Raw genomic sequence first — 25,933 nt, 5'->3', positions numbered from 1 at the left:
TTCAATTATTTACTTAAAAAACAATTTTTAAAGGATCTCTGGTCCATATCATAGAAATATTTCTAAAAATATTGGCAACCAACACATCTTTCTAAACTCCCTTCCAGAAACATACAAATTTACAATTCCATCAACAGTATGTGGTAGTTCCCTCCATGTCCTCAACATTCTTAGTATTTTCAATATTCATCAGCTTTATAAATGAAAGAGGTTATTTTAAAATCATATTTTATTAGAACCACGTAAAAATCTTTCCCCTCTAATTTTATTGTGTGGTTTTGGGGTGATTTTTGTTTTTATTTTTGTTTTTGTGTTTTTCTATCCCCAACATGGGGCTCAAACTCATGACCCTGAGATCAAGAGTCACATGCTCTATGGACTGAGCCAGCCAGGTGCCCCATCCCTAATTTCTGACCACTATTATTTTTCCTTCTTTATAAATCAACTTTAGATGTCCTTTAAATTTTTTTCTAATAGGGTGTTCAAGATTTTCTTATGGATTTTAGGAGTTCTCCATAGGTTGATTAAAAACTTGCTTCATATGCTTTTGCTCTAATTTACTGTGTTTTATAACATAAAGAAGATTTTAATATGCCATGTAATCAAACCCACATTCACGTAGGGATACTTTACGAGTTCCAATACAGTTTTAAATTCCACTCTCACATCTTTGATTTCCTCAAATCATTTTCCTTTTCTTTCCTTTGACTTTCAGTTAGCTCCTGTTTTACTTCAGCCTGTGTGTTTCTGTGTCATCTTTTCACTTCTTATAAAAACACCCCTTTTGTCTTATATTTTACTGAGATCATAAAGCAGGTATGGCCCAAATATAATTTATTTCCCATAGTAAATCTTTTCAAAACCAGCTCTTTTTCTGGATATTGAGTCCCTTGTCCCTCTCCTTATTCGGAGCTGTAAAATCTTTCCACAGGCCTCCTGTTGGCTGTTTTCTGTTCATGCATCCTTGAGAAAGGAGCATCTCTCCTAGTCTCCTATTTGCAAGTAAAAAGAGGGGGAAGGGTTCTCTCTGTGTCTCCTCACTGTCCATCTGCTTGCTGTTAGTAATCTCCTCTCCAATTCTGAAGCCCAAGAGATTTTGTTTGTTTGTAGTTAAATTTGCTTTCCAGGTTTAGTGAAACCATCAGTCTAAAAGAAACAAGGAGAAATCAGAACCATGGGCAAGCAAGCCCAGCTCTGTGAGGTCTCTGTCAGCGTGTCCAGGGGCAGCCATCTGTGTCTGACTCTGTGTTCACCCTCATCTCCAAGGAGGGCCCACAGATCCAGGCTTCTCCTTAGGAAGCGGCTCATGCAGACAATTTTTGCTTCATCGGGGGGAGGCCCACTGCCTGGAGGAGAGCCTTGCCCCACTCCTTACTCTGTTGGAGTAAGGTGGAGCCCCAGTGGTTGAGAGCCCGGGATTCTCACAGGGGCTGCCTGGGATGGCTCCTTAATTCCCAGCAGCAGAAGGGACTCCATGGGTAGGGCCTTCCCTGTCTGCCTCCAGTCTACCCTCCGGGCTCCAAATTAAGGAATATCCATGGAGTTCTGCAGGATATACTCTCCTTAATTGCCAGGTTTGCCCCATCTTCTCAGAAGGGCACATGGAGCCAGCCTTCAGTGTCTCCCCAAGTCGGGCCCCAGTGGCTCTTTACCCAAAAAAGATGTTTTGCAATTTCTCTCAAGTGATGGGCTCTCCTCCCTGGTTTTCAGGAACCACAAACAACATTGGTTCCCTTTATTTTATATCATTTTAGCCATCATTACCAAAGGGCCACTCATCTAGTTTTCTCCCCCAGTCCCAGGCATATCAAGGGATCTGTACTCCGTTGGCCCCAAATCCTTTCAGCTGGAAATCATTATTCCCACCTTGCAGCTAAGAGTACTTTATTTTTATTTCTCACCTTTCATGGGCTCTTCTCTCGTCAATTCGACTGTAACTTTTTTGAGGGCAAGAGGAATGATCAGCTTCTCCTGGTTTGCCCAGCACCTCTAGAGAGTTGACACAAGAAGGCCCAAGAATCTCCCTGTCCCTGGACCAGGCAGTTGCCCAATCAAGGTCAAGGTGAGCTGTATCTTTAAGCCTCTCTCCCAAACCCATCATCTAAAACTATCTGGCCCAAAGCAGATATTAGTGAGGTATCTATAGAGAAGTGATTTACCTTGCCCCTAGACCCCACGCATATGTTTATAGGGCTAAGGACAAAGTTTACGGCTGCTCACCAGAGAAGCTAAGAAATTAATGAGCACATCGGGCCTATTTGTGTGGTGAAGTTGAGAACTTCTCATGATAAGTGACATAACCTGGTTCATGATCTCTAGATACTTACAAATTAAAAGAAACCTCATCACGGAGAAGTTTCAGACATAATTACAAAGAGTAAAGTATGGCTAGAATGATTCCTCAAAGACTAATATTTTCTGAAACTAGCTATTATACCATTCAGTAGATATGCAAAATCTGTTTCCAAAAGCACTAGTGCCCCAGGCTGCCCTCCACAGCCATTTAAAACATTATAATTAATTACCTACTGGATGTGCAATAATATACCAATGGTGCTTCAAGACATGTCCTCTGTCCTAAAGATTTTGTTCAGAAGGAATAGTTGAGAGCTGTGACTATTTACCTTTTCCCTATGGCCAACTCAAAATCATGCCAAGTACAGTCCTCATAAAAATAGGTTCTGAACACTTACTCTTTTCTTAAATTATTTAAGTAAAGAGAATGAGTCTTGCTTGCGGCATCACAACAGCCTTCAAGTTCAGTGAATTCCATGAAGCAGAGAGAATCCTCTTGGGTCCTTGGTGGAGATCCATCCAAGCATCAGCCACATTTAGTGTCTAAAAGGGTTCTAGAGGCATCCAAGGCCAGGAAAGGGGGGGAGGACCTACCATGCTTAATTTGAAGAATCAAATAACTCATCGAGGTTTTCCAAACCACAACAACATGGCAGAGGAAAAAAAAAACACAAGAGCCCTAGCAATCATGCATTAGAAACTAGAAAAATCTCTTGATGAAAACAAAACCTGTAAAGAAATAGCAAAGGAGGTGAAATTGATGCCAGTTTCCCATGGGAATTTTAGCTTTTTTGGACATATTCAAGTTTCCTGAGGGCAGAGATCGCTCCTTGTGAACTAAAACCATTTTCTCTTTCATATGTCAGTGCTTACTTAGGAAGTGGTTTTGTGTGGAAAGAAGAGATTGAATTTAGATAAATACCAGTCCCAGAGCAGATGTTCTCTACTTGGACAAAGATATAAAGCACAGGGAGAAAAAGTCATTCAGAAATTAAAATTAAAAATCACGTATTGATTGTGGAGTGACTAATCATTGGACCACGCTACTGATGACTGTGCCATCTGTCTTCAGAGATCTCCAAATATAGCCACCGGAGGGCTGAGTGTGCTGAAACAGAGCCGAGCACCAAGCCTGCGCCTGGGATCTGGCATCCACTGGCCTCATTCAGCTCCCAGCCCGTCACCTTCCACGTGAGTGACCTTGGGAATTACTTGACCTTTCTAAACCTCCGTTTCCTCATGGATAATAAATACCCCTCCCTCGTAAGGTGGTTACGTAGAGCAACAAATGCCTCGTTAGAAGAATGAGGTTGTGAGAGATGATATCACAACATTCTATTATTTGATTCGTAGGATTTGAGTCGATGCTTAGAAGTTGTCCCAATTGACCTCTAAAGTGTAATGGACCCATGATATTTGTCTGTGTTACTAAAGAGTGCACTGAATGTTTTCTGCTTCCAAACATTTAGTGATGTGATATAAAAACTCTTTCACCTCAGTTTAAAGATATCCCCCCAAATGCCCTCCCTGATTTACTGAGACATTTGTCTCTGTACTCCCAAATTCACAGGTTTCCATGTCTCTCCCAATCCAGATAGGTTCTTCATTTTGCCCTCTTCATACCCTGTTTGTTTCCACCATGCTTACACCCCACTACATGCCCTCTGAAGGATCTTGCCCTGTGCCAGGTATATCCCTGTTGGCTCTGAAAACTCCATTCCCTGACCTTTCCCACTCCTGATTTCTGCCACTGATATTTCTCAAGCTGCACTGACAACTGGCTTCCCCCCAGGAGTCCCTGCTCACCACAGAGAGCCTGTCCCCTCATCCCTGGCAACACTATCTTCCCTCTTTGTCCCTCTAGCCCTACAGCTGGTCCACTCCTTGTGGATGCCAACTTTTGAGTTGAGCTCACTCTTTCTTTCTTTATTTCCTTCTTCCTTCCTTTCTTTCTTTCTTTCCTTTTGGGATTTTATTTATTTATTTGACAGAGAGAGAGAGAGAGAGAGAGAGAGCGCACACAAGCAGGAGGAAGAGCAGAGAGAGAGGGAGAAGCAGGCTCCCCAATGAGCAAGGAGCCCAACATGGGGTTTGATGCCAGGACTCTGAGATCATGACCTGAGCTGAAGGCAGATGCCCAACTGAATGAGCCACCCATGCACCACTGGGTTGAGTTCTTGTCCCTTTTTCCTCCTCTGTGTGTGTGCCTGTGTGTGTGTGTTTGTGTTAAAATACACACAGCATAAGATTTAGTATCTTAACTATTTTTAAGTGTAGAGTTGAGTGATTTTAAGTACATCCATGTTGTTGTACAAACATCACCACCATCCATCTCCAGAACTTTCTTCATCTTAGAACACCAAAATGGTGTATCCAATAAACACTAACTCCCTTTTTTATATACTTAGTCTTTCCAAGACTTTTTAAGCTAATTCTCCTTGTGAAGTTTCCTTTCTTGATGCACCTGGTATAAGCTCTGCTTTTCTGATGGGGTCCTTCACCTTCAACACACAAGATTTCTAAAATTATCAGGTTGCTGTTGAGTATCTGAATAGGGCATGGTGCCAGCAGTAAAGAAATAAATAAGACACAGTGCTGCTGTTGTTCTTGAAGAACTTACAGTCTCATGGGAGAGAAGCAAATCAGATTGATTACAATCTCATATTTTGAATAAGCACATGAGCTCTGGAGGAAAAGCACATAGTTGTGAGTCCTGGCTCTCCCACTTGCTGGTTCTGTAACATGGGCAGATTAGGAACCTTTCAAGAAGGACTTCATGCATTTGGCTCAGGGTCCAGACTAGGTGGTCCTTATTGCACAACAAGGAGCTGTCAGGAAGACCAACAAAGCAGGATCACTTGGGATGCATTAGGAGTGTCTGGTCAAATGCAAGGCTATCATCTAGAAAGGTACCACCAGTTCAGGCTGCTGGCAGGGTGAATGAGGAGATGGGGGCAGGAAAGTTTCTTAGCCAGAAGGGAGGGAAGGGTTGAAAAATACACAACAAACTTTCTGATCAGTTACGAAGCCTTCCGTGACTGTTCCAGGCCAGCCTGACCTCTTGTCTCTGAATCTACCGCATCAGCGACACTCATTCCATTGTCTCTAATTCTCAAAGGCATTCATTCTTGCCCTCCTCTAATCCTCTCATCCAGACTGAGTGATGGGTTATTAAAGGTAAAAGCAACAACTTAGTCTTTTTCTGTCCCCCAGTGTTCTTATAATATATCATATATCAGGATATTTAACAGATTTCTTTGAGACTCTCATTCTTCAAAAAATGATATATTATGACAAGCCAGATTGAGTGATAATTCAAGAATTTAAGAAGATAACTCTAAATTTTAAGCTCTCCAAAAATAACAACTTACTAAATATTAATTATCAAACGAAATAAAAATGCAATCTTACTTTTAAGAGTTTGATCGTCTATGGTTTCAGCTTAATCTTGCTAACCATCTTCAGTAATGAAGAGTTAGTAACGGCTTGGTGACTTGAATTCAGAGACCCAATCTGATTAGATTTTCTGATTAAGAGAACTAATGTTAACTATGAAATATGATGCATAATAATATATGAAGCCCCATTTTGGGGTTCTATTTCAACAGAGGGCTTCCTGCACGATTAGAAAATGAAAAATGCAGTTTTTCAGGATTCATTTACTGTAAATTGACTGAAATCAACTGGAAGAAAATCCAAGCCTATTTGCCTTATTGATGCTCTTTCCATGTATATAATAATCATTTCTTAATATCGATTTGAGAAGCTGTAATTTGTTTTCACAATTAATCAATGAAGAGCAAAATTTGAATCGGAATCTTTCTCAAGTAATCCCATAATTACCACATTATAGAGCCCTCTATCTTTCTTTTCTCTCGCTAGCAATTTTAGATTTCGGTTTCCTACCAAACCATTTAGTTTGTTTGGAATTCATGCGACATTTTACATGGAAAGAAGTGTGAAATGCCACTTTCCATACCGCTTCCTTATAAATTATTCATCCCTGCTGTTTATCAGGCAGCTTCTGCACTTAGATAAGTCACCTCCCGTGTGCCGCACACATCACAGGGACCTAAATAATCAAAAGTAGTGTGTAGCCTGTTAAAAGAGTAAGGAGAAATTCCAAGCAAGCAGAGTCTGGGATGAGACCCTCCCATGCTGAAACCAGCCCCACCAATCTTACTTGACATGAATAATATTATTTAGCTTGTGAAGTGTATGGTTGGGAGAAAGATCTACACTCTCAATAGCAGACAGGCAAAAGAGTGTAAATGTTCTCCACTTGATGGGTAGTTTTATTGAATCAAAAAGCAAATGAAAAATCGTTGTCATCCTTACAAGTGGCCTTACAAATTGCCAAAGCTGTAACTATCAAGAGAATCTTCTTCTTCTTCTTTTTTTTTTTTTTCATTTTTGAAAATGGGGGCAGCATTCCCATCTACATTATCCCATCATCCACTCGCTTTTCTCCACGGCTTTGTAGTGCCCTCCACCATGGTTGTGTTTGATCTGACCTATATTTTGATCTGGAATGTCCATTTTCCACCAACTTATGATAATGAATCCATTGATAATGTTCTAACACTTGAGAATTTAGAGGATAACAATTTGGTCTTAAGAAGAATGACTTAAGGTTATCATGATTTTAGGTGTTGATCACGGATAAAAGATCATTGAACTAACTATAACATTTCAGGGTCAGCTCAACTTTCCCCTTTGAATAACTTTCTTTACTACACTTGATTCAATTCTACATTTTCTTCCTTTTTAAAGATTTTATTTATTTATTTGACAGACAGAGATCAAGTAGGCAGAGAGGCAGGCAGGGGTGGGGGGAAGGGCCAGTCTCCCTGCTGAGCAGAGAGCCCAATGCAGGGCTCTATCCCAGAACCCTGAGATCATGACCCGAGCCAAAGGCATAGACTTAACCCATTGAAACACCCGGGCACCCCAATTCTATATTTTCATACAGTTAAGGTTAGAGTCTTATTTTGGATGGGGGGTACTTACATATCTCATTGTGCTTGTAAAATAACTATTTGTCAATCAATAAGAAACATATGTTAAAAATGTACCCAGTACCTGACAGTATGCTAACTGAGATGCTATAGTAAACTGAAAAGAAACTTAAGATACAGAGTGGAGTGCCTTTTAGGAGATACCCTCTGCTCTAGCCCCCACAGTTTAAGTACAGCATTGCATTGACACAGACTAACTCGTTAATGACAGAGTCAACACCAGGACTCACATCTCCAGTCCTTGAAGTTATAATTTTCCCCACTTCTTCAAGGAGCCTGCATTTTGTGACACACATGTAATGATCACAGACACATGAAGCTGAATTGGATTCTGCTTAGATCAACTGGCCCCAGCAAACCTCCGATGTCTACGTTTGCCCAGCCAAAATCAGTAAGAGCCCTCGAGGCAAACCCAGCCTGGATGGGATGAACCCCGCAGATACAGGAGAAATGTTTGTTAGGCCATGTCCCTGAGGGTTTGTGGTTGTTTATTACTGAGGGAATGGTAATTGATACACCATGTAAGATGCTGCTCTAATAATGCATTCTCCTCCTTGTATAATATATAAATTATCCAAAAATATGGAGCCCCAAAGAAAGGAAGTCATTAACATTCTACCTGTCCACTGTGTCTAGCTTAATGAAATGGATACTATGGGAGAGCAAAAGATAGAAAGCATTATTGCCTTTATTTGAAGGAAGGTGACAATTACACTGATATTACATGACATACATATATGAAAAAATGACAAGCAAAGTTACTCAGCTATTTCAACGTAGAAATTGCCTTTCTTGAATCACTATCTACATGTAAACTATTGCTCAACAGGTTAGGAAAAATAGGAAATTCACTTAATGGTGAGAGAACTTTCTTAAGAAACACAGGATATTGGGGAAGGAGGTGTGTATAATTCAGGTATTTCCATTAACAACCTGAATGTTGATCCTGGAGCTTCAAGGACTCTGCCCAACCCTAAACTCACATGTCCTTGGAGACGAAAGAAGCCCAGCATAGGAAAGAAGCCTCCTCCTTGTGAAAACTTGTCTGGAAACAAAGTTCCCATCTAAGAAAATGAGCTTTTCTCCTCCTTACGTCAGGACACTCCAGGCAAGTGTTAACAGATGAAGAGTGTCATCAAGTAAGCCTATAATTGTCCCTTAAAAAAAAAAAAATTACTCTGAACAAACTCTCTCCAAACACTATAATGAGAGTGGCGAATTTAGGAAGAGCTCTAGGAGATGCAGAAAAGTCAGATCCCCTTATGCTCCACTAGAGGAGAAGTGGGATGAGAGGAGATGAGAGCATTGCCAGCAGGCCTGTGATCTTTCTCCCTCAGTACCTGTACACACATCAAAACCTCGCTGCTCATTATGAAGGACCTGCCTTTCCAAACAGGGATTTTGCCTACAGTGTTGCATCTCTGGTGTGGCTATCAATGCAGTCACCTAGGATTTTCCTCTTGGTCATTTATCTCAAATTCAATAAACATATACATAGCATACAATATACATACCATATACAACAGACAAAAGATTTTAAATAGATATTGTTTGGGTAAAGATCAGGAGGGCTAAGAATTTAGAAGAAACATGACTCTGGGAAAACAGAAGGGTCCAGCACACAAACAGAATATAGGCAGTGGGGAAATTGGGGAATCCAGGTGAGATTTTTAAAGAGACATCCCTAAGTGGATCAAGAACTCCATCAGCAGGAAGAGGGAGCACATGGCTCCCACAGTTCCTGTCTGTGGTGAGGAATGTCTAGTTATCATCACTTCTCTGACAAAATGACCTCTAGGTCATTTTATAATTATTAATGGAGAGAGAGAGAGACAGAGACAAACAGGAGAGGGGCAAAAATAGAAAAAAATTAAGGTAGAGAGACAAAGGGAGGGCAGCTGGCTAAAAGGGTAAAGGTAAATTTTAAGGACAAGGGAAAAGAAAATGAAATGAAGAGAAAAGGTTAACGCCAACACTGGAAAAAATAATACTAAAAAGTAGTTTTAAGAATCGAAGCACACACAGCTTAGGAAGTGGTACATTTTTCTATGGGGCTAAAATAGAAGCATTTTTTTCCAAATGTGTTGAAAACAAGAATTTAAAGAGAAGAATAAATGTAAAAGAAAGAGCAAGAAGCCTAAAAAAAAGAAAAGAACAGATGAGGTTAACTGAAGTAGAAGTGGAAAATAAGTGTAAATAATTAGCATAAAGCAAGGGAACGGGAAGTTCTAAAACTGTGCTGAGAATAAAACAGAGTCAAGCTGTGAAGACACAAGAATATACAGTCCATGTGGGGAAGAGGGAGCAAAACTGGAAAAGCAGGCAGGGACGGAGGAGGGAATCCCAGATTCCCACAGAAGCCAGCTCCGGGTACCAGTGCCGAGGATTCTGGCTTAGGCTTCATGGAATCTGTGTTCTGTCTTTGCTGAGACAGATCCTTCCCAAGACCTCAGCATGGAGACATAAAGGAAGCCCCCTTTCCTCTCAGCTCACATTGTGTCCTTACCACCTTTTACCCCAATTTCTCCACACAGCCTATGGGGTCATGTCCACTCAGAGGGGGCACTCTTCTTCAGCTGTAGCCCAGCTGTTTCTCTTAAACTGACCCCACAATCTCACATGATAGTTTCCAGCTTAAGCTTCTCAAAAATCTGACTTCTCAAAAACCTAACTGTTCATATTCTTTCTAAGATTTACTTATTTATTTTAGGAAGAGAGGGTGAGAGTTGGAAGAAGACCGAAGGGGATAGAGGGAAAGAATCTCCAGCAGCCTCCCCACTGAGCACAGAGCCCAACACCAGGCTTGATCGCCAGACCCTGAGATCATGACCTGAGCTAAAACCAAGAGTCAGATGCTCAATGGACAGAGCCACTCAGGGGTCCTATTCAAAGTCTTCTAACCTAATATGTATATGATTCACTTTTAAATTAATCAGGAATGAAATTCAAACAAGTATGTTGAGCAAAGGTAACTTACATTTAACAACAAATAACTATCTTTTTGGCAGCAAATAAATCTAGGTCACTACCAATGTTATCTTTGAGAAATATTTTTTCCATGAACCATGGTTGGTTCATGCCAATAGCTATCTCTTAAGAGCTCACGCCCCAACACTACAACCCGATTGATGCCTGGTGATGGAACAGTCATCTGGATATATTTCCTTCCTTTTTCTTCCCATCTGACTTTGTTCTTGGATAGCTTAATCCTGACATTAATATTTTAATCTAGGTATGATTGCCGTTGAAATGAACAAGAAGATTCACCGGGATCTATCTAAAGAGAGTCTGTCTGAGTTCGTTTTGCTGCATTAGGATTCTGAGATAGATACATTTTATTAGCAGAGTCTATCTACATCTGAATCAAGGGTCTTGCCACAAGACAAAGTGACATTAAAGCTGGAGATTCATCAAAAACAGCTATTTGGTTCAGGAAAAATAAAACATCTCCCAGTTAAAATTGCTTTTCAGTTAAACAAAATTGCTCCTTTTTTCTAGATGAATTATATTGAACGAACTTCTTTATCCCCATCTTCCATACACACACACACACACACACAATGTGGATCCTGAGACCGATTTCTTCATCTGTACAATAAAGGAATTACACTTGATATTTTTTCTTTTTCTAAATAAAATATTTTTTATTTTAAAAATAATTAATTGGGCGCCTGGGTGGCTCAGTTGGTTGGACGACTGCCTTCGGCTCGGGTCATGATCCTGGAGTCCCGGGATCGAGTCCCACATCAGGCTCCCAGCTCCATGGGGAGTCTGCTTCTCCCTCTGACCTTCTCCTCGCTCAAGTTCTCTCTCACTGTCTCTCTCTCAAATAAATAAATAAAAATCTTTAAAAAAAAAATAATAATTAATTGCTATCATAGGAAAGAAGAAGTTTTAAAATACGTGAAGATTGTCTTCCCAGCAATAATAAACACTGTTAATATCTTCATATGTATTCTTATGGGCATGATATGTGTATACATGTATAAAATACACATAGCATATATTTTAAATAGTCTATTACATATTCTATTTGATAACATCTTCCACTTATTGCAATTTCTCTGTTGAGATTATCCTTTAATTTGATGAACCACAAATTATACAAACTAGCTTTAATCAATGGACTTAAAACTATTGTCTGTTTTCTGCTTTATGAATAATTCTGTAATGATCATCCTTATATAGATATCTCTGAATATTCATTCAATGATTTTCTAGAATAATTGCTTATGAGTAGAATTTCTATCTCAAAAAGTATGGATATTCTAAATTTTAATATGTATGAATTTTTAATCATTTGATCAAGATTTTAAAATCCCTTGGGTTTTTTACTGGGATCTCATTGAATTTGTAGAGTAGGTTAATCAGAACCCATTCATCTATTCATGTAATGAATAGGAATTGGGCTGCTACAATGGGCCAGAGACACCAGCACAGCAAAGGAAAAATCAAAAAGCCTTTCCTATGGCACATTTGCATGAAGGAGTCAAAACCAATAAACAAACAGATACATAACAGAAAGTCACAGTGTGGACAATGCTAGAGGTTAAAAGCTCTGAAGAAAAAATAAAGCAAAGTAAAGATGATAGGGGTGATACAGTATTTAAGATGATTAGGAAATACTGAAATCAGTATTGATCCAGACCTGAAGGATGCAAGCAAGGAAGCCACGTGTTTATCAAAGGGAAGAGGCAGGAGGCAAGGAGCCAGAGAGTGTCAAGGAAGGGAGATGAAGAAGACAAGATTAGAGAGGGGTCAGAGGTTCCACCAAGAAGCCCCTTTGGATAGGTGGTGGAGGATTTTACTGTGAGTGTCAGAACCCACTGAAAGATTTTGGGCATTCCACTTTCTTTCTGAAATAAGGTATGCTCTCCAATTATTTGTCTTCTTTAATGTCTCCCAGTAGAACATGTTAGTTTCAGTTCCATTTTAGTCAATGTTTCATTAAATATTTTAAGGAAGAATTTATTGTTATTATTTTCATAATTAATATTTTAGCTTTAAAAATCTTATAGGCTCCCACAATACTTAATTTTAGGGTTCTGTGAACGTGGTGCCAGACCAGTGAGTCATAAGTCTCTGCAGATCCATATAAGCATAAATGCTTCTAGGGAGTTCTGGAGAATGGCCTGGGGTTGCTTTTACTCCTGGTCCCAGAAGATACAAGAATAGAGTTAAAGACATCAGAATCAGAGTGGTGCCTTCTGGGACAACTGTGTCTCCTCCCACCCACCACTTCCAGTTCTCTGGCTTCTGTGTGATTTGGTTCCCAGGCCCTTCTACCTGTCCTGAATTCAATTCCCTAGAGCAGCGTTTTCCAAAAAGTGGGCAGTGAAATCACCTGGGCAGCTTATAAAAAATACTTCCCCGACCCCATTCCTAGTGATTCTGATCCTAAAGTTCTAGATTCTAATATGTGACAAAATTGGGAAAGACTATCCAAGACCAACCTTAGACCTGCTACATTCCTGCAGATTCAGGATTTCCTATCACTATGCTAGCAGTGACCATGACAGACCTTGGAAAGCAAGGGACCAGAGTGGAGTTGTTCAACATGAAAGTGTCATACAGTTATGCTCTTGTTTCTGAGAAAAACAAAATGCAGGCACACTTAACATCTGAGTTAAAACTAGGTCCTCATCCATGTGTAAAAGAAAAATAAACCTATGTTTTGGCTAACAGTCATCTTTTTATCTTTACAATTTTCCAGGAAAGACTCTATGTAAAACTTAGAATATGATGTAGATGGATCCACAGCATACCAGAAAGGCTACGCTATGAAATGATGCTCCTATGGATAGACCTTCCCAAGAGAAGGAGAGTAGTTTGGATTAGTGGAATGAGAATGAGTTAGGGTGGCAGGGTCCCAGTTTCAAATCTCTAATCACTTAACTTGATAGAGGCTTGGTTTAGTCAGCTTTAAAATAGAGAAATAGGGGTGCCTGGGTGGTTCAGTGGGTTAAGCCTCAGCCTTCAGCTCCCGTCATGGTCTCAGGGTCCTGGGATCAAGTCCTGCATCAGGCTCTCTGCTCAGCAGGGATCCTGCTTCCCTGCATCTCTGCCTGCCTCTCTACCTACTTGTGATCTCCATCTCTGTCAAATAAATAAATAAAATCTTAAAAAAAAAAAGAATAAAATAGAGAAATAGCACATCTGTCTTTAATACCGTTACTTTGAAGACCAAATATGAAAACACATATTAAAGTATTTCATTAAGGGCTAAACATATACAAACCATCATCTACTTAGGTTTCTAGAAGCTATATACAACAGGTTCACTTCTCAGGAGTGTTCATTCTCCACATTCATCTTTGGGATAGAGACTTCCAATTCAAACATTGGGTGAAGGACGCTTCAGACCTAAATTTCCTCCACATAATTTAAGTTCACAAAGCAAACATTGAAAAAGACTGAAATCTATTCATAACCCAAGATTGATTTGGTTTCTTTTCACTGAGTGCTGCCATCATATAAAAATAATAATAAAAATTAAAGTTAAAAGCCATTGGGAAATAACCCAGTTGCCTTTTTCATACTCTACTCAGAGCAGGGGACTCCCAGGATATCTGCACTCTGTGAGATGGAGCTACAAGACTTGTAACCTTCCAAGGAACACAGAGAAAGTACAGAGAGCAGATGAAATAGGAAACTCGACATTATTATTTATTCAACTAGTGGTTATCAAACTGATCACATACTATGTGTAACATGTTATGTTAAGCACTGCAGGGGATATAGAGAAGCATTAACCATCAAAGAGCTGACATGTGGAGTAGGAAAACAAAACAGACACTTGTGAACATTTAGGTAGTAAAATGACAGACTGAAGAGCAGCAATACCAGAGGATATTATAACAGAAGCAACAATGAACATGACTCAAGATATAGTGAGGACAGGAAGAGACCACTCTGACTTCTTCAAGAATGACATTCAAATGTCCCATCTGAATGAAATTTGAAAAGGATAGTTTTCAAAAACAGGGGGAAATCATGATTCTCCTACAGATTTGAAGTGAATACAAAGTAAAGATAATATTTAAGAAACAGTCAAATGTTACAATCAGTTCAAAAGAGAAGCAGAAGAAGCCCAAATTTACATGTAGTAAAAGACTGCTGAAATGAATTTACAAACTGGAAGCAAACTGACTATCTCCATGTAGTGGGGGAAGTCAGTTGAACTACCAGACAGAATTTTTCACATGTGTATAAACAAAAATTATTTTGCATTGCTATCAGTCACAACCTTCACAGTTGTCAAACATATTCAAGGAAATAGAGACCCAGAACCTTCACAGAATCATTCAGATGACCCAGAATATGCTCAAAACATGTTTGTTTTCCCACTGAAGCAAAAAATTTACCCTGCTAGGCTCAGTCTAAATCTAAACCATCTTTTCCACACTTGGTTTCCAAGGTGATATTTATTATGAAGATATTACTAATATGAGATTTATTAAGGGTTATTACATATTTGTACCATAACTTTAAAGGACTTTAGTTAGTAATGGACAGAGTTAATAAAAGCTACATATTTGTACCTCAATATGATAAAGTATGATCTAAACTATATTTATTGAAATTACATCTCACTTAATGGAATTAAATATGAAACAGTAACAGAAGTTATTACATATAAAAATTTCAGGCATCTATAAGATAAAGTTCTCACCCTCATGAGAAATGCTCAAAGGGATAAAAATGGTGACTTCACTAAAACATCTCAAGACAATTAAATCATTCAGTAAATACTATTTTCAAATTCATGCCAAAAAAATGCATCTTTTTAGAAAAGTCTCTTTTGACTGCTTGAAGGAGCTTCTCTTTAAGTTCATTTTCTGACAAAATCTTTTATATCACTGATCTTACGCTCACTACCTAAAGTAAGTATGTCTTGATCCCTGAGGAACCCAATGTTGGGGACCTTTTATTAATTTAAATCAAATTTTTCCTCCCAAAATAATAATGTGTGTCAGTCCTGAAGTAGAAAGTGTGTGTCCTGCTGAGTCATAATCTCCCTAGTCACCTTGTCTCCTGCTTCTCTTTTTGTCATTTAATTACAAGTCTAGGATCTACTAAATATAGGTTTGGCTGCTTTTACCTCTTCTAGGGGTTATAGGTGATTTATAGGATGACACTGACATGAGCTGGCTGACTCACAGGTATTCAGCTTTCAGACTGATGCAATAGACTCTTCTCTGGGCTCTGAGCCCTAAAACCTGGTAGGATTGATTGCTTTATAGACAACTCTTATGAATTTCAATATAATGTTTTCTCTTAATTTTCCCTAAACTTAAAACAGTATTTTAAGGAGGCATTAAATCCGAAGCTTAATTACAAATTCATGAAGGTTGCAAAGGTGCTGCTCCCCTTGAAGGCTAAGTGATAGACTTGTCCGAACCTAAAAATAGATCAGCCCTGCCACATGTCTAACCCACTCCATTGCTGTAGAAAAGAGCACCTCCTGCTGGAAACTCATGGATGAGGACCTTTGTTTACTTCCATACTTGCTACTTCCTACAGAGCTGGTTTCTAGAAAACATTGGGAATATGCTACACTAAACCTGATCTGCGCCTCTCCAGAGAGGTGGGAGAGTTGGATCCCAGTGACTGCGCAGCCCCTAGTTCACCAAGTAGCTGCACATGCGTGCTGTCCGGATGCAGCCGCCGAGCAGCAGGGCAGGGAGGACCGCTGCAGCGTGGGAGGAGAGCTCTTCTGGGTTCAGTCCCTGCTTCCCCCCAGGTCCGCTCTGTGTTCCTTTGAGCCCCAGTTTGCTCAGCTATAAAATTGGAAACAAGCGTAGCTACTTTATAGTGCCTTGTGCAAAGCATAAAAATATATGGGCATTTAGTAAGTTTTAATAATTTTTTTTCACTTTTCTTCAGGAAATGAATATTATAAGCACAAAATCACGGGTAAAGGGGTTTCCCCATGGGCTTCAACAGCGCTGGTTCTTCATCTAACGTAGGCTGGGGAGTCCGAGAAGAAAGTGGAGTTTTCCATAGTCACTTTCAGGCTGACCCAGCCCCTGACCCCCTCACATCACTCTCTCAGAAGGAGAAATAGCTGCTCCTGGGGAGGAAGAGAAAAAACGGCCCCGGTTCTGGTCAGGCAGAGTGAAAAAAAGCACGCCCTTGGGAGTCAACAAGACCCGGCTTTAAATCGTGGCTCCTTTACTGTCTTTACTGTCTTATGGTCACTTTGAAGCTTTGTTCTTTTATCCTATAAATAAGGAAAATAATATCTTCCTTTAAAACTCTTTATAGATTAAAGAACATGTATATGCCAGAAGCATATTGAGCTCTACTTATGTGTTAATACCCTTTCTCTTCCTGCCAGACAGTGACTATTGTTTCCTAACCACTGCCAAATGTTACTTTGAAAATAGGTCTATTTCCAAGAAATCAAGTTCCATCAGGAAATGAGGCAGAGAAGGAATGAGAGACCAGATGAAGAGGATCAGCCTGATGCCTCTCCTGTAGTGAAGAACTAACCTACTCAAGGAGAGATCTGGCCTTTACCTTGGGCTACTGGTTGGTGATCTCCCATCCCAGGGAGCTTCCTTCCTGAAGGGAGTGTCTTTATTTTCCAGGGAGCTTTGGCCTCCAGACAGTCTAACATTGTGAATTATGATGGGGCTCTGGACACACCATATCAGTTCCAGCCTCCAAAGGAATTGATGGCTAAAGGTATTAACTGGAACTCCAGGAAAGCTGGAGAGTAAAATTTGACTACAAAGGCAGAATGTGATGGGTCCCAAATAAAACTCTGCACACAAAAGGCTCAGAAGAGCTTCCCTGACTGACAGTACTCTGTGTGTGTTGTCATACATCATGGCCAGGAGGAGGCGATGCTGTGCAGGACTCCTTGGGTAGAGCATGATAATAATGCCACGTTCGTACCTCTCCCGCACTCTGCCTCTGCGCCCTTCCCTTGGCTGACTTTAATCTGTATCATTTTGTGTCAAATAACCAGGAGTATAACAGCTTTCTGTGAGTTTTGTGAGTCCTTTTTGACAATTATCAAGACAGAGGGTGGTTTGGGAACCCCTCACATCTACAACTGGTGTCAGAAGTGAGAGCAGTCTTGTAGGGACTGTTCCCTCTAACTTTGTGGTTGGTCCAAATTCCTCACACTTCTAAAAAAAAGGAAAAAAGTCAATAGGGAATGTCAGCCCCATCACCACCCAGCTTTTATTCTGAATCAACCATTTCTGGATGAGCAATCCTTTAGGACTTCAGTGTAATTAAGTATTGTGTCTCTTTGCTGATCAAAACCACCCCCTGCTGCCACACTTTACAGCCTTGCCATGTAATAGAAGAAAAGCACCCCGTCTGTGAGTATTCCAAACCCAGCAATGTAAAGAGTGTGTGTAGATATTTTTAATCATATGTTTCTTTTTTGAGCATACCAGTTCTTCTCATATAAATTTCTGCAATTAATCCCACTTCTTTGATACAGAATTTTTCACAGGCTCTGTATACCTCTGACACTGAGTCTGAGGATCCATGTGGCTGGGACAAACTTATAAGGAATGCTCTTGGCAGGCCACATGGTCCCAAGCTAGCCCAGATAGTCAGGGTCGGCCCCTCTTGCGGGCTTGCTCCCCAAAGTCTCTACTTATCACTCATTAAATAAAATCCAGCCAAGTAGCTCTTGACAGAGAAAGAAAGTGAGTTAACAAGTAGAAATTTATTTATGAACATAGCTTTCTTTTCCAATAAATTATCCATTAAAACAAAAATCTCAGAGGAAAGAAACAAAGCTTTTTTATATATATTTGAGCCTTTTCCTCTTTATTGTTCTTAGTAACAGAGTAGTCTTCTGAATAGCCAAGGTTCTTTAATTAATTATCACTTGTTGAATAAACATCTTTTGAATATCTACCTTGTATCAAGTCACTGCTGGGAAGTATGACAGATACAAAGCTGTTTAATCACAGAGCCATCCACCTTCAAGGAACAGAGACTAAACGTTTGCATAACTACATAAAAATAGCAGGACAAATAGTCACTGGAACTCTAGTAAGGGAAAGGTCACTTCTTCCTGGACGATTGTGGAAGATTTGTGACCCATCAGCTGGGCTGAAAAGGCTGGGAATATTTGGGTAGATGAACATGGTTGAGGGAATTTTAAGAGGATGCATGGTGATGCGGGGAGTGGAATCAGGTAAAGGAAGGACAAATCCATTTTTTCTAAAGAAATGATATATAAGGTGCAGTAATGGATAGCAAGATAGCAAAGTTGAAAAGGTATTTTAGGACAGTGCCGGGCTAGACACATAAGAATCTGTTGGCAAGCTTTTTAAAAATAAAGACTCTAGGATCATACCCCAGAGATCCAGATTCAGTAGGTTTAGAATCAGGGCTCAAGGAATCTGTAATTTTTAAAACACCCTGGGTGGTTCTGATGCACAGCCACATTCAGGAGCGACTAATGTATGGGCAAATTATAGAGGACTTTAAATGCCAAGCTAAAGTGAATGAACAATTTTTTCTAAGTGCCTGTCCCATAGGTCCTTTCTTCTAAGGTCTCTGTTTTGTTTTTAACAACTAACAGAGTTCTTTATTAAAAATTCATTTATGATTTCCAAGTATGCCACATTTAGCAGTGCAGGAAGAGTGTCCTTCAATTTGAGATCACTTCAGGAGGCACAGAAAGCATGCTTCAAGCGCTTCCCAGCAGTGCCTCTCTTGATACCTGTCTTACCATTATTATCCTTCTTCCTAGACAGGACAGCTCCACGATACAAATTTAGTCGCTCTAAATCAGAGGGCCCTGCAGTCCTACACAACAGAGCAAAGCTAGTAAGTTTGAAGTGATCGGTTTTCCATTTCCATGGGATCCAACCTGGGAGGTCCCCCGACACCTAAGTATCCGGGGATCTCATCTTACCAATTAACTATTCCTAGTGTCCCTGCTTTGTAGTACCTGCCCTATGCTTCAAAATTCCATTGTACAGTCTGGAAGCAGTCACAGTTTTAAAAAGAGCTCTATTAACCCTTATGACCTCGAATTTGTATGATTGCAGGAAGTACTATTAGGAATAATGGATTTTAGGCAGAGGTCAATATTTTTGTTTTGGGCTACTTTTCAACATTCCATAAAAGACATGGACTCCTCCCCCATGTGTAAGTAAGGCATGTGGAAAGGAACAAGAGGCTTACAGCAGGGCTTGGTATCAAAATTTTTCTGGAAAGGGCAAAACAGTAAATATTTTAGGCTTTGTAGTCCAGTGACAATCTTTGTCTCAACTACTGAACTCTGTCATTGCAGAGAGAAAGCCACTATATATGATATGCAAACAAATGGGTATGGTTCTGTTCCAATAAAACTGCATATACAAAATCAGGTGGGAGGCTAGGTTTGACACTAAGATCGGTGTAGACTAAGCCCTGGTATACAGAAATGGAGAAGGTAGAAAAGCTTGTGAGAATCCATAAGAAAACCATTAGAATTAATAAGAGACTCAGACAAGCCTGCCAGAGACTGAGTCAATTACAAGAATAATAGCACTTTTGCACATTAGCAAAAACCAATTTGAGAATGAGATTCCAAATAAGATACAAGAGTGACAAAAATTATAAAGAATCTAGAAATTAACCAAGAACATGCAACACTTCTGTGCGGAAAAATGTTGAACTCTAATACAGAACATAGTGACTGATCTTTATTAAAAGAGAGGTAGGCTTCCCTAACTTCTCCCCAGAGTTACCTATAAATGCAAAGCAGTTCTGTGGTAGGTAGAACAATGACTCCCCAAAGATGTCTGCCTTCTAATCTCCAGAATCTGCCAATATGTCACCTTACAAGGCAAAAGGATTTGCAGATGTGATTAAGGTTATTAGCCTTGAGATGGGGGATTACCTTGGATTATTTTGATGTAATTTACATGAATCCTTAAAAGTGAGGGACCTTTCGCAGCTGTAGTCAGAAGGAAAGGTGACAGGTGAAGTAGGGTCTGACAGATGGTATGCTGCTGGCTCTGAGGACGAAGGAAGGAGGCCAACAGCTAAGGAATGTGGCTGTCCTGGGAAAGCTGGAAAAGGCAAGGAAATAAGAATCTCCCCCGAACTCTCCAGAAGAAAATGAAACCTTCCTGACACTTTGACTCTGGTCAAGTAAGACCATGCCTGATTTCTAATTATATCACAGAACTGTGATATAATACATTTGTGTTGTTTTCAGCTACTGAGTTTGTGGTCATTTGCTATGGCAGTAAGAGGAGGAAAATAATGCAGGTTCTTATCAAAGTTCCAGTTGGGTTTTTTGAGGAATTTGTAAACTTGGTGCAAAAATCTATAATGTCCATAAAAAATTCAGCATTGGACAGAAAGAGTGAGAGGAGGAGTTCTACATTGCCCAGTACTGACATAGGACGAAGCCATCATGGTAAAACCTGTATGGGGTGTATGCTAGAACCAACTGGAGAGCTCAGAAATACCCTCATTTATATATACTGGTACAGTGTTCTAATCAAAGTTTCCACAAATCACTGGGGAAGGTATGAGTTATTTAAAAGAACATATTTGAGAAAATAACCTATTTTAAAAGAAAAAAAATGGGATTCCTACCTTATAATACATACAAAATGGATTAACAATCAATGTGAGAGACCAAAAACAAAATAAAATTAAAGTTAATATAAAAATAAGATTTAAATACAATTAATAGAAATATATTTGTGAAGGAAGACTTCTTAAAATTTCAAAATAAATATTATAAGGGGTATACATGATAAGCTTGGTAGTATCAAAATTAAAGATTCCTATTCAAAGACACATAGCATGGACATATCCAACAGATGAGAAAAATGGAAGAAGGTACTTGCATTCCTTGAATAAACAAGGAAATAATATTTAGAAAACACCATGTAACACTTGTTAATACAGAAGAGCGATCACAAGAGAAAAATGGGCAAAGAGTATATGAATAGAAACCCAGAAGTGAAGTAGATGAGTATATAAGAGACGCTGAAACCCACTAAAAATCAGAAATGTACAAATTAAAAAGGGAGAGAGCGAGACATCACTTTACATCTCTTAGATGAGCAAAAATTGGAAAGCCAGATAATTGATGAGCTCGTGGAGATGGGGACTGGCATCCCTACTGGGGGGGTTTGTAAACGGCAGCGGCCCCTATGGAGAGCATCTGGTACATTCCGTTAAATTTTATATAAGCCTGCAGTGTGATCCAGCAATTCACTCCAGGGTTTATATCCCAATGAATTTCTCACACACACTCCTTAGGGGACACGTATAAGGATATTTATTGCCGCATTATTTGAGGATGTGTGGAGTTCCAGGCAAGACTGGGTTTGTTTGTTGCTAGAAAGTGGATAAAGATTGATGGTTAGCCAGTAAGGAGTACTATAGAGAAGAAAGGGGCAACAGACCAGCAGCTCAGTTAGCAACACAGATGGAGCTTATAAACATAATGCAGGGTAACAATATATTTAAAAAAAAAAAAACATTTTAATAGCATATTTGATATGTGACCCAATAGCTTTCATGTAAGTTCAGAATGCATGAACACACACAAAAATAATATACCTTTTCAAAAGCACATATGAATGAAAAGACATTAGAATAGTTGCTTAGGTTGGAAAAGGGGAATCCAAATGGGTAGCGGTGATAAAATGGAATGAGGAAGTTATTGCACATCAATCAATAATTGAATGAATGGAGGGGATTTTACTGGGCAAATCATGATATAGTGCCATGGAGTCAACTCTGTATTTGACCAGAAAAAATAGGAACAGGAAATTTGAATGGAAAACAGGGGATTGAGTAACCTCTATCTTCTAAATATAGGTCGTGTGGTTTGAGGTATGGGTGACAAATGAGGGGGGGAGTGTTTTTGCAATGCTTCAACTTTTAAATCATAACTTTGAATTATGATCCAAATATATGATATCCTCAAATATATGATATCCTTAACTATGAGATCGCATTTTAGCAAAAACAATAATCTCCTCATATCCATATCAATTCGATCTGCAGAGGCAAAGAAATGAAAAGCAAGACTTTAATTAAACATTTGTACTGAAATTAACTGCTGATCGAATTTTTGTTCCTCAGATAGATTTGTCTTTTGAATGCTTACCTTTTATGACACTAATTGCTATAGGAGACTACAGAATTTTTTCCCAGTGCAGAAATCAATAAGAAATCACCTTAACCTTAGATATTTCTTCAGAAGTTTGACCGATTTATTCTATTTCATTTTTAGATAAATTCATTTTCTACACAGATTTGTACTGTGGAATATATCACTTTCTTTTTTTAAAAGATTTTATTTATTTGAGAGAGAGAAAACGAGCAGAGGGAGAGACAGAGGGTTAGGGAGAAGCAGGTTCCCCACTGAGCAGAGAGCCCAACGCGGGGCTCCATCCCAGGATCCTGAGGTCATGACCTGAGTCGAACTCAGATGCTTAACTGACTGAGCCACCCAGGCCCCCCACTCATCATTTTCAGTAACAGAAAAATCATGAAACGTCTGTTCTTGAAGAAGACTAATCCTATCTGGTTTACTTTTTTTATTTCTTGAAGTAACTAACCTAGTGGCTTCCATATTGTAACAGCTCAAGCAATATATGTTGAGTTAAATTGAATGAGTTTTAGTCATGATAAATAATTTGTTTCAGATAAGCCTTCTTGGAACACACTGCTTTTCTTCAGAAATAATAGGAGTGTTTTACTTAAAATATTCATGTCTCAAACTAGTCATGTTTTGAATATTTTGAGGTATTTATTTTTCACTAGTGTTTAATGCAATTTTTTTTCATTTTAGTTATTTTCAGTCATTCTCATAAAGATGAATTGTGATAGGGGCTCACCAAAATGAAAAGGAATGACATCTCTTAAGGACAGAGGACAGTCTTGTCCATTAAATTAGAGATACCGATTATACAAGGGAATATCACTTTATCCTTTAAACGTGATTATTTTTATTACTGAGATTTAGTCCTTAGACCATAAGGAAAAACATTTGTCAATGAGTTTTCAAACCTCTATAGTTCTGTTTTCTTCTACACATATCTTGGCAGAACCCTCTGGGAGCAAAACATCTAAAAGTATAGAATCTATGAGAATGACAAATTCCCATAGTTACATACATAAAGTCTAACAAAATAATCAGCAAGAAGAAAAAAATAAACCCTTTTCTGCCAAGCTACAGTTCAGGATCTATCCTCAACAAGTTCACCGGAATCTCTCATTGTGGTAAAAGAGGGGGATGTGGGTTTTTTTTGTTTTGGGGGTTTTTTTTTAATTTTTTTTAAGAAACAAATAATGTATTTTTATCCCCAGGGGTACAGGTCTGTGAATCGCCAGGTTTACACACTTCACAGCACTCACCAAAGCACATACCCTCCCCAATGTCTATAACCCCACCCCCCTTTCCCAAACCCCCTCTCCCCAGTAACCCTCAGTTTGTTTTGTGAGATTAAGAGTCATTTATGGTTTGTCTCCCTCCCAATCCCATCTTGTTTCATTCATTCTTCTACCCCCTTAACCCCCCATGTTGCATCTCCACTTCCTCATATCAGGGAGATCATACGATAGTTGTCTTTCTCTAATTGACTTATTTCGCTAAGCCTGATACCCTCTAGTTCCATCAATGTCATCGCAAGTGGCAAGATTTCATTTCTTTTGATGGCTGCATAGTATTCCATTGTGTATATATACCACTTCTTCTTTATCCATTCATCTGTTGATGGACATCTAGGTTCTTTCCATAGTCTGGCTATTGTAGACATTGCTGCTATAAACATTTGGGTGCACGTGCCCCTTTGGATGACTACGTTTGTATCTTTAGGGTAAATACCCAGTAGTGCAATTGCTGGGTCATAGGGTAGTTCTATTTTCAACATTTTGAGGAACCTCCATGCTGTTTTCCAGAGCGGCTGCACCAGCTTGCATTCCCACCAACAGTGTAGGAGGGTTCCCCTTTCTCCACATCCTTGCCAGCATCTGTCATTTCCTGACTTGTTAATTTTAGCCATTCTGACTGCTATGAGGTGATATCTCATTGTGGTTTTGATGTGTATTTCCCTGATACCGAGTGATGTGGAACACTTTTTCATGTGTCTGTGCAATCTAGATGTCTTCTTTGCAGAAATGTCTGTTCATGTCCTCTGCCCATTTCTTGATTGGATTATTTGTTCTTTGGGTGTTGAGTTTGCTAAGTTCTTTATAGATTTTGGACACTAGCCCTTTATCTGATATGTTGTCTGCAAATATCTTCTCCCATTCTGTCAGTTGTCTTTTGGTTTTGTAAACTATTTCCTTTGATGTGCAAAAGCTTTTGATCTTGATGAAATCCCAATAGTTCATTTTTGTCCTTGCTTCCCTTGCCTTTGGCAATGTTCCTAGGAAGATGTTGCTGCGGCTGAGGTCGAAGAGGTTGCTGCCTGTGTTCTCCTCAAGGGTTTTGATGGATTCCTTTCTCACATTGAGGTCCTTTATCCATTTTGAGTCTATTTTCGTGTGTGGTGTAAGGAAATGATCCAATTTAACTTTTCTGCATGTGGCTGTCCAATTTTCCAAACACCATTAATTGAAGAGGCTGTCTTTTTTCCATTGGACATTCTTTCCTGCTTTGTCGAAGATTAGTTGACCATAGAGTTGAAGGTCTATTTTTGGGCTCTCTATTCTGTTCTGTTGATCTATGAGTCTGTTTTTGTGCCATTACCATACTGTCTTGATGATGACAGCTTTGTAATAGAGCTTGAAGTCCGGAATTGTGATGCCACCAACTTTGGCTTTCTTTTTCAATATTCCTTTGGCTATCCAAAGGTCTTTTCTGGTTCCATATAAATTTTAGGATTATTTGTTCCATTTCTTTGAAAAAAATGGATGGTTTTTTGATAGGAATTGCATTAAATATTTAGATTGCTTTAGGTAGCATAGACATTTTTACAATATTTGTTCTTCCAATCCAGGAGCATGGAACATTTTTCCATTTCTTTGTGTCTTCCTCAATTTCTTTCATGAGTACTTTATAGTTTTCTGGGTAAAGATTCTTAGCCTCTTTGGTTAGGTTTATTCCTAGGTATCTTAAAGTTTTGGGTGCAATTGTAAATGGTATTGACTCCTTAATTTCTCTTTCTTCTGTCTTGTTGTTGGTGTTGAGAAGTGCAACTGATTTCTGTGCATTGATTTTATGTCCTGACACTTTACTGAATTCCTGTATAAGTTCTAGCAATTTTTGGAGTGGAGTCTTTTGGTTTTTCCACATATAGTATCATATCATCTGTGAAGAGTGATAGTTTGACTCTTCTTTGCCAATTTAGATGCCTTTAATTTCCTTTTGTTGTCTGATTGCTGAGGCTAGGACATCTAGTACTATGTTGAATAGCAGTGGTGATAATGGACATCCCTGCCATGTTCCTGACCTTAGCGGAAAAGCTTTCAGTTTTTCTCCATTGAGAATGATATTTGCGGTGGATTTTTCATAGATGGCTTTGACAATATTGAGGTATGTGCCCTCTATCCCTACACTTTGAGGAGTTTTTATCAGGAAGGGATGCTGTAGTTTGTCAAATGCTTTTTCAGCATCTATTGAGAGTATCATATGGTTCTTGTTCTTTCTTTCATTAGTGTATTGTATCACATTG

Source organism: Mustela putorius, unplaced genomic scaffold, assembly GCF_011764305.1.
Source record: "Mustela putorius furo isolate JIRA1106 unplaced genomic scaffold, ASM1176430v1.1 tig00003858_pilon_pilon_pilon, whole genome shotgun sequence".
Taxonomy (NCBI): Eukaryota; Metazoa; Chordata; class Mammalia; order Carnivora; family Mustelidae; genus Mustela; species Mustela putorius.
This window is presented reverse-complemented; position numbering follows the sequence as displayed.